This window comes from Cebus imitator, unplaced genomic scaffold (assembly GCF_001604975.1).
Source record: "Cebus imitator isolate Cc_AM_T3 unplaced genomic scaffold, Cebus_imitator-1.0 Scaffold263, whole genome shotgun sequence".
NCBI classification, from domain to species: Eukaryota; Metazoa; Chordata; class Mammalia; order Primates; family Cebidae; genus Cebus; species Cebus imitator.
In genome coordinates, this window is record NW_016107578.1 from 1259659 (window position 1) to 1269420 (window position 9762).

Here is a 9762-nt window from a genome sequence, read left to right on the forward strand (position 1 = left end):
GCACGATCTCGGCTCACCGCAACCTCCGCCTCCTGGGTTCAGGCAATTCTCCTGCCTCAGCCTCCCGAGTAGCTGGGATTACAGGCACTCACCACCACGCCCAGCTAATTTTTTGTATTTTTAGTAGACACGGGGTTTCACCATGTTGACCAGGATGGTCTCAATCTCTTGACCTTGTGATCCACCCGCCTCGGCCTCCCAAAGTGCTGGGATTATAGGCGTGAGCCACCGTGCCCGGCCCCTTCTTATTTTTTTTTTTTTCCTCTTGGTTTAGTGGATATGAAACTCATAATGGCCAGGTGTTAATCTCACTTTCCAATGTATTGGGACCAAATAGTTGCCGGTGGGGAAGCATTCTTCATTATGGACTCAGATCTCCAAACTTGCAGTGCTCTGCATTGCTAGGATTGGAAGCAAAAATTCTGTTGTGGAGCTAATTCTGCCTTCACCCATCAATTCCTGGGCCTGCACGTTCTGATTATAGTGAGATAGTAGCATGTAATGATCTCTGTTTCAGTGCATGGTCTGTGAAACAGAATCCCATTCTTTCAGAGGGTGTCTCCCAGTTGGCCCTGTATCTGAATTTTCAGTAAGCCATTTCTTCTTTCATTTAGATCAGCTGCTTCTGAGTGATGGGGTGTGTGATGAGACCAGTTCTCACTGTTGCACTACCTTTGCAGTGAAATGGGTTCCTTGATGAAAGACTGTGTTGTGTGAATGCTGTGACTACAGTGAAAGCATTCTGTGAGTGCATGGATGGTGCATTGTATAAGCAGAAGCCTAGTGGATTTGCCCTTCCCTATACAAATCTGCCTCTATACAAATCCTATATGGATTTGCCTCTCTACTGGTTAGGCAGTTAGGCAGAAGCATAACTAGTAGAGAGGCAAATCCATATCCAGAACATGAGTCTATTCCAGTGAGGATGAGTCTCAGTCACCTTCATGGTAGGAGTGGTGCAATGTAATCGTCTTGCCACCAGGTGGCTCCCCTGGTTACTCTAGAAATTAATGCCCTTGGTTCAAGACCAGCCTGGGCAACATGGTGAAACCCCATCTCTATAAAACAAAAAATCAAACCCTGCCCCCCAGAACTCCCCAAAATTAGCCAGGCTTGGTGGTATACGCCTGTAGTCCCTGCTACTCGGGAGCATGAGGCAGAAGGATTGCTTGAGCCCAGGAGGTCGAGGTTGTAGTGAGCCATGATCGTGCCACTGCACGCCAGCCTGGGTGACAGAGTGAGACCCTGTCCCCCCACCACCACCAAGAAAAGAAAAAAGAAATTATGCCCTTAAGTATTCAGTGTTGGTTTTTGCTTTTAGCAGATTAGGCACCTAGCAGTAGTGTTAGCTACATCAGCTTTGGTAAATGGAAGTCCATACTGTTGAGCCGTAAGTAGCCTTTATCACTGTTTTTATGGCCATCTTATTCAAGGGCTTATGAGCAAGCATTGAGGTGGCTGGGGAAAGCAATTGACTTTTATATAGAGTATCATTTTGTCCATCTGATTATTAAAAGTCTCATTTCTAGTGGATTACCTTTGCTGGTCATTTACATGAGACACAAATATCTTCACAGCCCCTGTCATTTAAGAGAGATCCATCCATATATATTTTTCTAGTCTTACTAGTCTTGTTTCGTATACATCCTTGATCATTTGGTGAAACCATTAGCAACTGCTCATGGATCATTGTTTACTTGTCCTTCTGGCCATGTTCTGCAGATCCAGAGAATAGTCAAATATACTGTGAGAAGTTCTGCCACTGGGATGAGACTCTTAGCTGTTGTGTTTCTTCTCCCACTTTTGGGTGCTGCTAGCATATTGTGCAGACACATCTGTAAACAGGCTTTGTCTTGGATAGACATAAGAAATACCTCAGGAAGCCACAGGTGTGGATTGAGGGAAAGGAGGTAGTGTGAATGGAGCTTGTGTTGAGTCTTTGCCATTTGCTCATGCAGTTTACTGTGGAACTTCTAGAGCTCAATGTCTTCTGTGCCATTTCCATTTCATGACAGATTGCTGCTGCATTTCCCCCCACCAATCCTGGGGTTTTGTGGGCCAGACAACCTCAAGTTCATGGTAGGAAGCTCAGGCCACTTGATCATTTGATGTCCCATGTACAACTTCTGTGTTGTGCCCAGTGGTAACTGTTTACTCAAAAGGAGACTAGTTACCTGCAGTAGAGGGAATATACTTATTCTGAACTACTGCTATGATTTTCCTACTGGCACTTGCTAGAGCCTTCCAGCAACAGCTTATTTATTATAGATACTTTGAGCATTGCTGTATCTGCTGGGTTATTTCCACCATATCCTTAAAAATCTTGTACTGCAGCCTGAGCTTGGTGCACTACAATCACTTGGTGTTCACTCACTTTTTGTTTGTTTGTTTTTGCTTTTGAGATGGAGTCTCGCTCTGTCACCCAGACTGGAGTGAAGTGGCATGATCTTGGCTCACAGTAGCCTCTGCCCCCTGGGCTCAAGTGATTCTCTTGCCTCAGCCTCCCCAGTAGCTGGGACTACAGGCGTGCACCACCATTCCTAGCTAATTTTTGTAGTTTTACTAGAGACAGGGTTTCACCTTGTTGGCCAGGATGGTCTGGATCTCTTGACCTTGTGATCCGCCTGCCTCAGCCTCCCAGAGTGCTGGGATTACAGGCGTGAGCCACCATGCATGGCCTTCACTTGTAAGCATTATAACCAACTCTGTAGATGGGTTAAAGCACACTGAAATGTGGTATATGTTGTCTAAAGAATCTTATAGATCTGCCAAGTGTCGCACCTAATTTTTGGAAGCACTGACTAAGAGGGACACCTTGAAGGGGATAATCTTGATATGGTCTAGATCACTGAACCCCCAAATTTGTATTGATTGGGTGGCTCAGGCCTGTAACCCTAACACTTTGGGAGGCCGAGGCAGGAAGATTGCTTGAGGCCAGGAGTTCGAGATCAGCCTGGCCAACATAGTAAAATCCCATCTCTAGCAAAAAAGAGATTAAAAAAAAAAAATTAGCCTGGCATGGTAATGTGCACCTGTAGTCCCAGATGCTTGGTAGGGTGAGGCAGGAGGATCACTTGAATCTAGGAGGCAGAGGTTGTGGTGAGCCGTGATCACGCCACTGTACTCTATCCTAGGCAACAGCAAGACCCTGCCTCAAAAAATCAAAACAAAACCAAACTTGTTGATTTAGCTGGCTCCTGAATCTCCCATCTTCTACTTTGTAGGCTGTAAAGGTGTCCAAACTATTTACAGTTTAATGTTCATGGGATCCAGTGTGGAAAATATTATCAATGTGTTGGACTGTTGGATTGTTTTCTGTAATATCAAAACCTCTGACAACTCTATTTTGATAGAAAACAGGAGAATTGATATGATAGTCCACAGCAATTCTTCAGAGTCCATGTGACTTCTGCACAGTCCTGAGTGGTGTATTACCTAGGTCTGGTGATTAGGTGAGAGACTGTGAATCTGCCCTGTGGTAACTCTTATCAGGTTTTTGGCCACTAAACTTGAGACTTCTTGTTACATAGATCAAGCAATATTCCAAGACTCAGATTGGCAAACAGTGGCTTATGGGACACATCTAGTCTTAAACCTGTTTTTGTAAATTATAATTGGAGCAGAACAACCATGTTCATTTGTTTACATATTATCTGAAAATTTTTTCGTGCTGCAAGAGCAGAGTTGAATATTTGCAACAGACTGTGTGGCCCACAAAGTATAACATTTACTATATGTCCCATTACAACAAGATTTATTAATCCCTGTTGTAGTAGGCTGCTTATCTATTTCATCCTAGGGATGAAATGTGATCAGTTTGCTAACACCAATGATCTCTGTAGGCCAAAGCATTCCAATTGTTGGTACATTCATTGTGCCCTTGACACTTGATGTAGCCTCATTGTCTTTGATAGTTAAGTGCTACCCACTTGATTTTTGGCACTCAAGGTTCTCATCATCCCTGTTGAAACAGAGAACTCATCTCAATGATTGTATCTCCTATAGTCTTAACAAATGTATAAAAGAGAATAAACAGAACTTTTCAACATGGAGGTACTCCCTTCAGTTAACTATTTCTGAATGCCTTCATGAAGAGGGTGTGTTTTGGGCCCTCAATGTAGTTGAAGAAGTGGAGCTGTGCGGATCACATGTGATAAATCCAGTGTAACGTTCCTGTGTGTCTAGGATTCTCTCCTTTACATTAGCCAGGGAAGCTCTTGCATATTAACCCTATTAACTGTAGGTCATGAGTACAAGTTTCAGGCATCCAACCAATTTAGCTGTTAGAATCATACCGTGGTCTATTAACTAATATATAAAATCCAAAATGTCTAGTAAGTACCTGTATTACACTCTTCTCGTATTGCTCTAAAGAAATACCTGAGACTGGGTAATTTATAAAGAGGTTTAGTTGTCTCACAGTTCTGCAGGCTGTACAGGAAGCATAGTGACTTCTGCTTCTGGGGAGGCCCCTGGAAGCTTCCAATCATGGCAGAAGATGAAGCAGGAGTAGGTACATCTTACGTGGTGGGAGCCAGGAGCAAGAGAAAATGAGGGAGAGGTGCTATACACTTTTAAATGACCAGTTCTCATGAGAACTCACTCATTATCATGAGGATAGTACCAAAGAGGATGGTGTTAAACCATTCATGAGAAATCTGCCCCCCATGATCCAATCATCTCCCACCAGGCCCCACCTCCAGCACAGGGGACTACAGTTTGACATGAGATTTGGTGGGGACACAGATCCAAATCATACCAGTGCCCATATCAATGAATTTGGGCCTATCTAGTGTTACATTTTAACCTTCTTGGTCTAATTTCCTTAGAATCCATCCCTTACATGTTCCTGGGTTTCTTCTGATACATGTTATCAGAGTTGAAATTATTTTGTTGTGTGAGCTTTTTTCTCTTGTATTATGTTGCATATCTTTGCCCCTGGATTTTGGACTAGTTATGACTCCAGTGACAGCAATAAGTGGTTTGGTGTGGTTTGGTGTGGGTCTTGAGGAGAATATATATTATCTTCTAAGGTATCTGGACCAAGTGAGATTGTCACACAGATTTCAAGATGAAGGCTTTCTCCTCAAAAACCAAAGGCTCAAAGTGTCTTAGGTTGTGGTTAGTCTCTTTATTGTTGCTATGATATAATACTTGAGTAATTTATGAAGAAAAGAGGTTTCTTTGGCTCAGGATTCTGGTGGCTGGAAAGTCCAAGAGCATGGCCCCAGCATCTGCTCTGCTTCTTTTTTTTTATTGCTTTGCTTCTTATTAGGCTCACATGCTGCAACAAAACATGGTAGAGAGCCAGATGGGGAAGCAGGCTTGTGCAGAAGGGACCAAACACAAACAGCAGCCTTGCTTTATAATGACTAGGTCTTGTGGGAACTAATCCAGTCCTGTGAGAGCTAAAATTCACTTCTGCCTGACAGCATTAATCTATTCATGTGGGATCTGCCCCCATAACCCAAACATCTCTTGTTAGGCCCCTCCTCCCAGTGCTGTGATATTGAGGACCAAGCCTCAACAGGAATTTTGATGGAAACAGACCACATCCAAATCATAGCAGGGGTTTAAGATCATGACTTTCATCTGGGTCCAACCAGATGTCTCCATTCCAGGTTCCATATTGTCATTATTCCCTGATTACACTGTACGTTTTAAAAAATTTAGTTTCTTTTTTTTTTTTTTTTTTTCTGAGACAGAGTTTCGCTCTTGTTACCCAGGCTGGAGTGCAATGGCGCGATCTCGGCTCACCGCAACCTCCGCCTCCCGGGTTCAGGCAATTCTCCTGCCTCAGCCTCCCGAGTAGCCAGGACTACAGGCACGCGCCACCATGCCCAGCTAATTTTTTGTATTTTTAGTAGAGACGGGGTTTCACCGTGTTGACCAGGATGGTCTTGATCTCTTGACCTCATGATCCACCTGCCTCGGCCTCCCAAAGTGCTGGGATTACAGGCGTGAGCCACCGCACCCGGCCAAAAATTTAGTTTCTTGATGCCTCAGCATTCTAACAGTCTGTGAGCTCCCTGCTCAAGTGACAAGTGTGTTAAGGCGGGTCCCTGCTACAAGTTCTTCTGTTGGCCCTCCCCTGACTGTGACCTAGTAACATTCAAATGCAACAATGAAATCACATGCCTTTTGCTTTAGTACTATACCTCAAGCCCCAATAAAGGCAATTGCCCTTAAGGGAGGCCTCTCTCAACTTCCTAACTGCTTGTCAGAGCCTCCTGCTTTGGTCTGCCTCCAGCATGGCCCCCTGAAGGCATGGCACGTCTCCCTCCCTAGAATCTATGAGTGTCATAAATCCTTTAATTTATTGAACCTCTCCAATTGTAATTGCAGGAGGGTGTTGGAGGGATGCTAAAAGATCCCACGAGAGGGACTTACTGCCTCATTTACAACACAGTTGGTGAAAAGGGTGAGATCATTTTGAACTGGGGTAGAAAGTCTCTTATAAGTGCCATTTGACTTCGTGGTTTGCTGGTTGGCTTTGCCATTTGGGAAGGCTGCCTGTTTTGTTGGAGTTTATGTGTATTGCTACGCTGTGCTTTTTGTTGCCCCTTCCAAGTGTTGGCCAAGAGTCTTTGTCATAAAGTTTGGATCTTGTGCTAGTCCCAGTAATGCACCTCAGGATACTGCTTACCAGCCATGATCCCAGGAAGAGGGGTAATTATCCTGTTCTCCAGGATCTGGGGTCATTTGTTCATGCGAAGTTGGCACTACTTAGTGCACATTCAAGTGACTGTGATTTGAAGAAGGGACCCTGGCAATAGAATTGGGCTCCTCTTTTGTATATTTGCACCAACTACACCTTGCGAGGTGCCTCCTATCCGGTTTAGTGCTGATGCTCCCTGCCCCTGCCAACTCCATGGAGAATGGTAGCTCAATGTTTTTTTAAAAAATGAATGGAAGGAGTACTTGATCCTTCCTGTGCTAAGATACTTGAACATTTTTCTCAACTCACTTGAGGTTACAAATCTTGGGACTGAGCGTGGTGGCTCATGTCTGTAATCCCGGTACTTTGGGAGATCAAAGTCTCTGCTAAAAATACAAAAATTAGCTGGGTGTGGTAGTGTGCACCTGTCATCCCAGCTACTAGGGAGATACAAGAATCACTTGAACCTGGCTGTGGAGGAAGCAGTGAGCTGAGATTGCACCATTGTACTTCAGTCTGGGTGACACAGCGAGACTGTCTCAACAACACAAAAATATTTTTGGTTAATGTTTTAACACTTTTTTTCCTTGCTCTGTCACCCAGGCTGGAGTGCAGTGGCACGATCTTGGCTCACTGCAGCCTCCACCTCCTGGGTTCAACTGATTTTCCTGCCTCAGGCTCCTGAGTAGCTGGGACCATAGGTGCCCACCATGATGCCCAGGTAATTTTTTGTACTTTAGTGGGGACAGGGTTTCACCATGTTGGCCAGGATGGTCTCAATCTCCTGACCTCATGATCTGTCCACCTCAGCCTCTGTGCTGGGATTACAGGCGTGAGTCGCTGTGCCCGGTCTGATCATAGGATTTTTATACTTTATTATGTTAGTGTGATGTTAATCACATTGATTGGTTTGCACATGTTGAACCATCCTTGCATTCCAGGGATAAATCCCACTTGATTATTATGAATGATACCTTTAATGTACCTTTTTTTTTTTTTTTTTTTTTTTTTTTTTTTTTTTTTTTTTTTTTTTTTTTTTTTTAATGAGAGAGAGTCTTCTCTGTTGCCCAGACTGGAGTGCAATGGAATTTCAGCTCACTGCAACTCTACCTCCCAGGTTCAAGCATTTCTCCTGTCTCAGCCTCCCAAGTAGCTGGGACTACAGGCCCTCGCCACCACTCCTGGGTAATTTTTGTATTTTTAATAAAGATGAGGTTTCACCATGTTGGCCAGGCTGGTCTTGAACTCCTGACATTGTTATCCCCCTGCCTCGGCCTCCCAAAGTGCTGGGATTACAGGCATGAGCCACTGTACCCAGCCTGATGTACTGTTGAATTCAGTTTGCTAATATTTTGTTGAGGATTTTTGCATCTGTGTACATTAAGGATATTGGCCTATACGTTTCTTTCTTTGTAGCATCTTCAGTTTTTTGGAATAATTTCAGAAGGTTTGGTTTAGATACTATTTTTTATTTTCTGTTTTTTTGAGACAGAGTCTTGCTTTGTTGCCAGGCTCCAGGCTGGAGTGCAGTGGCGCAATCTCTGCTCACTGCAACCTCCGCCTCCTGGGTTCAAGCAATTCTTCTGCCTCAGCCTCCTGAGTAGCTGGGACCACAGGCACGCGCCACCACACCCAGCTAATTTTTGTATTTTTTAGTAGAGACGGGGTTTCACCATGATCTCGATCTCTTGACCTCGTGATCCACCCGCCTCGGCCTCCCAAAGTGCTGGGATTACAGGTGTGAGCCACCGCGCCCAGCCTAGTTTAGATATTCTTATATGTCTTACATAATTCACCCATGAAGCAGTCAAGTCCTCAGTGTTTGTTTTACGGGTGATTTTAGCTAGTGATTCGATCTCCTTCATTATTCGTCTATTCATATTTTCTCCTTTTTAGGATTTTGTGTTGGTAGGTTATGTGTGTCTAGAAATTTGTACATCTCTGCTAGGTTATCCAGTTTGTTAGGATGTAATTGTTCCAGGTAGTCTTTTATGATCCTTTATATTTCTGTAGTTATCAGTTGTAATGTTTCCCCTCTCACATCTGATTTTGAGTGTTGTTTTTTCTTTTTTCTTTTCTTTCTTTCTTTATTTTATTTTATTTTATTTTAACAGGGTCTTGCTCTTGCCTGTGCTGGAGTGCAATGCTACAATCATGTCTTACCGCAGTCTTGACCTCCTGGGCTGAAGTGATCCTCTCACCTCAGTCTCCTGAATAGCTAGGACTACAAGTTTGTGCCACCATGCCTGGCTAATTTTTTTCTTTTTTTGAGGCAAGCACTGGCTATATTGCCCAGGTGGAGTGCACTGACACGATCTTGGCTCACTGCAGCCTCTGTCTCCTGGGCTCAAGCTGTCCTACCTCAGCCTCCTGAATAGCTGGGACTACTGGTATGTGCCACCACGCCCAGCTAATTTTGTATTTTTTCGTAGAGATGGAGTTTTACTGTGTTGCCTAGGCGGGTCTCGAACTCCTGAGTTCAAGCATTCTGCCCACCTTGGCCTCCTAAAGTGCTGAGATCACAGGCTTGAGCCACCATGCCCCCAGCCCCAGCTATTTTTAAAAATATTTTTTGTACAGATAACGATCTTGCTATGTTGCTCAGGCTGGCCTTGAACTCCTGGACTCAGGTGATCCTTCTACCTCAGCCTCCCAAAGTACTGCAATTACAGATGTGAGCCACTGTGCCCAGCTTCTTTTTTTTTTTTTCCACCTCTTGGTCTATCTAAAGGTTTGTTCATCTTTTCAGAAAACTTTTTAGTTTCCTTTTTTATTATTTTTCTTATTTCATTTATTTCAGTCCTGGTTTTTATTATTTCATCTCTTTGGGCTTAGTTTGTTGTTCTTCTAAGTCCACAAGGTGCAGTGTGAAGGTGTTTCCTTGTGATTTTCTTTCTTCATATAGGCATTTATTGTCATTAACTGCCCTCTTAAATCCTTTGCTTGTTCAGGTATGTGTTAGTTCATTTCCACTTATTTATGAATTTTCTAATTTTATTCCTGTTATTGATTTCTATTTTCATACAGTTGTAGTCAGAAAAGATATTTGATATGACTTTAATTTTCTTTTTTTTTTTTTTTTTTTTTTGAGACGGACTTTCGCT

General features: G+C 43.5%; 1 long non-coding RNA gene across 1 annotated transcript in view; it reads left to right on the forward strand.

The window, feature by feature from the left end:
* The window catches only part of LOC119467167, a 16095-nt gene extending 6455 nt beyond the window's left edge, over positions 1-9640 (forward strand). The window contains exon 3 of the long non-coding RNA XR_005195698.1: positions 9564-9640. This is a non-coding gene — a long non-coding RNA (uncharacterized LOC119467167). The remainder of the gene's footprint in view (positions 1-9563) is intronic.
* Positions 9641-9762: the final 122 nt, after the last annotated feature.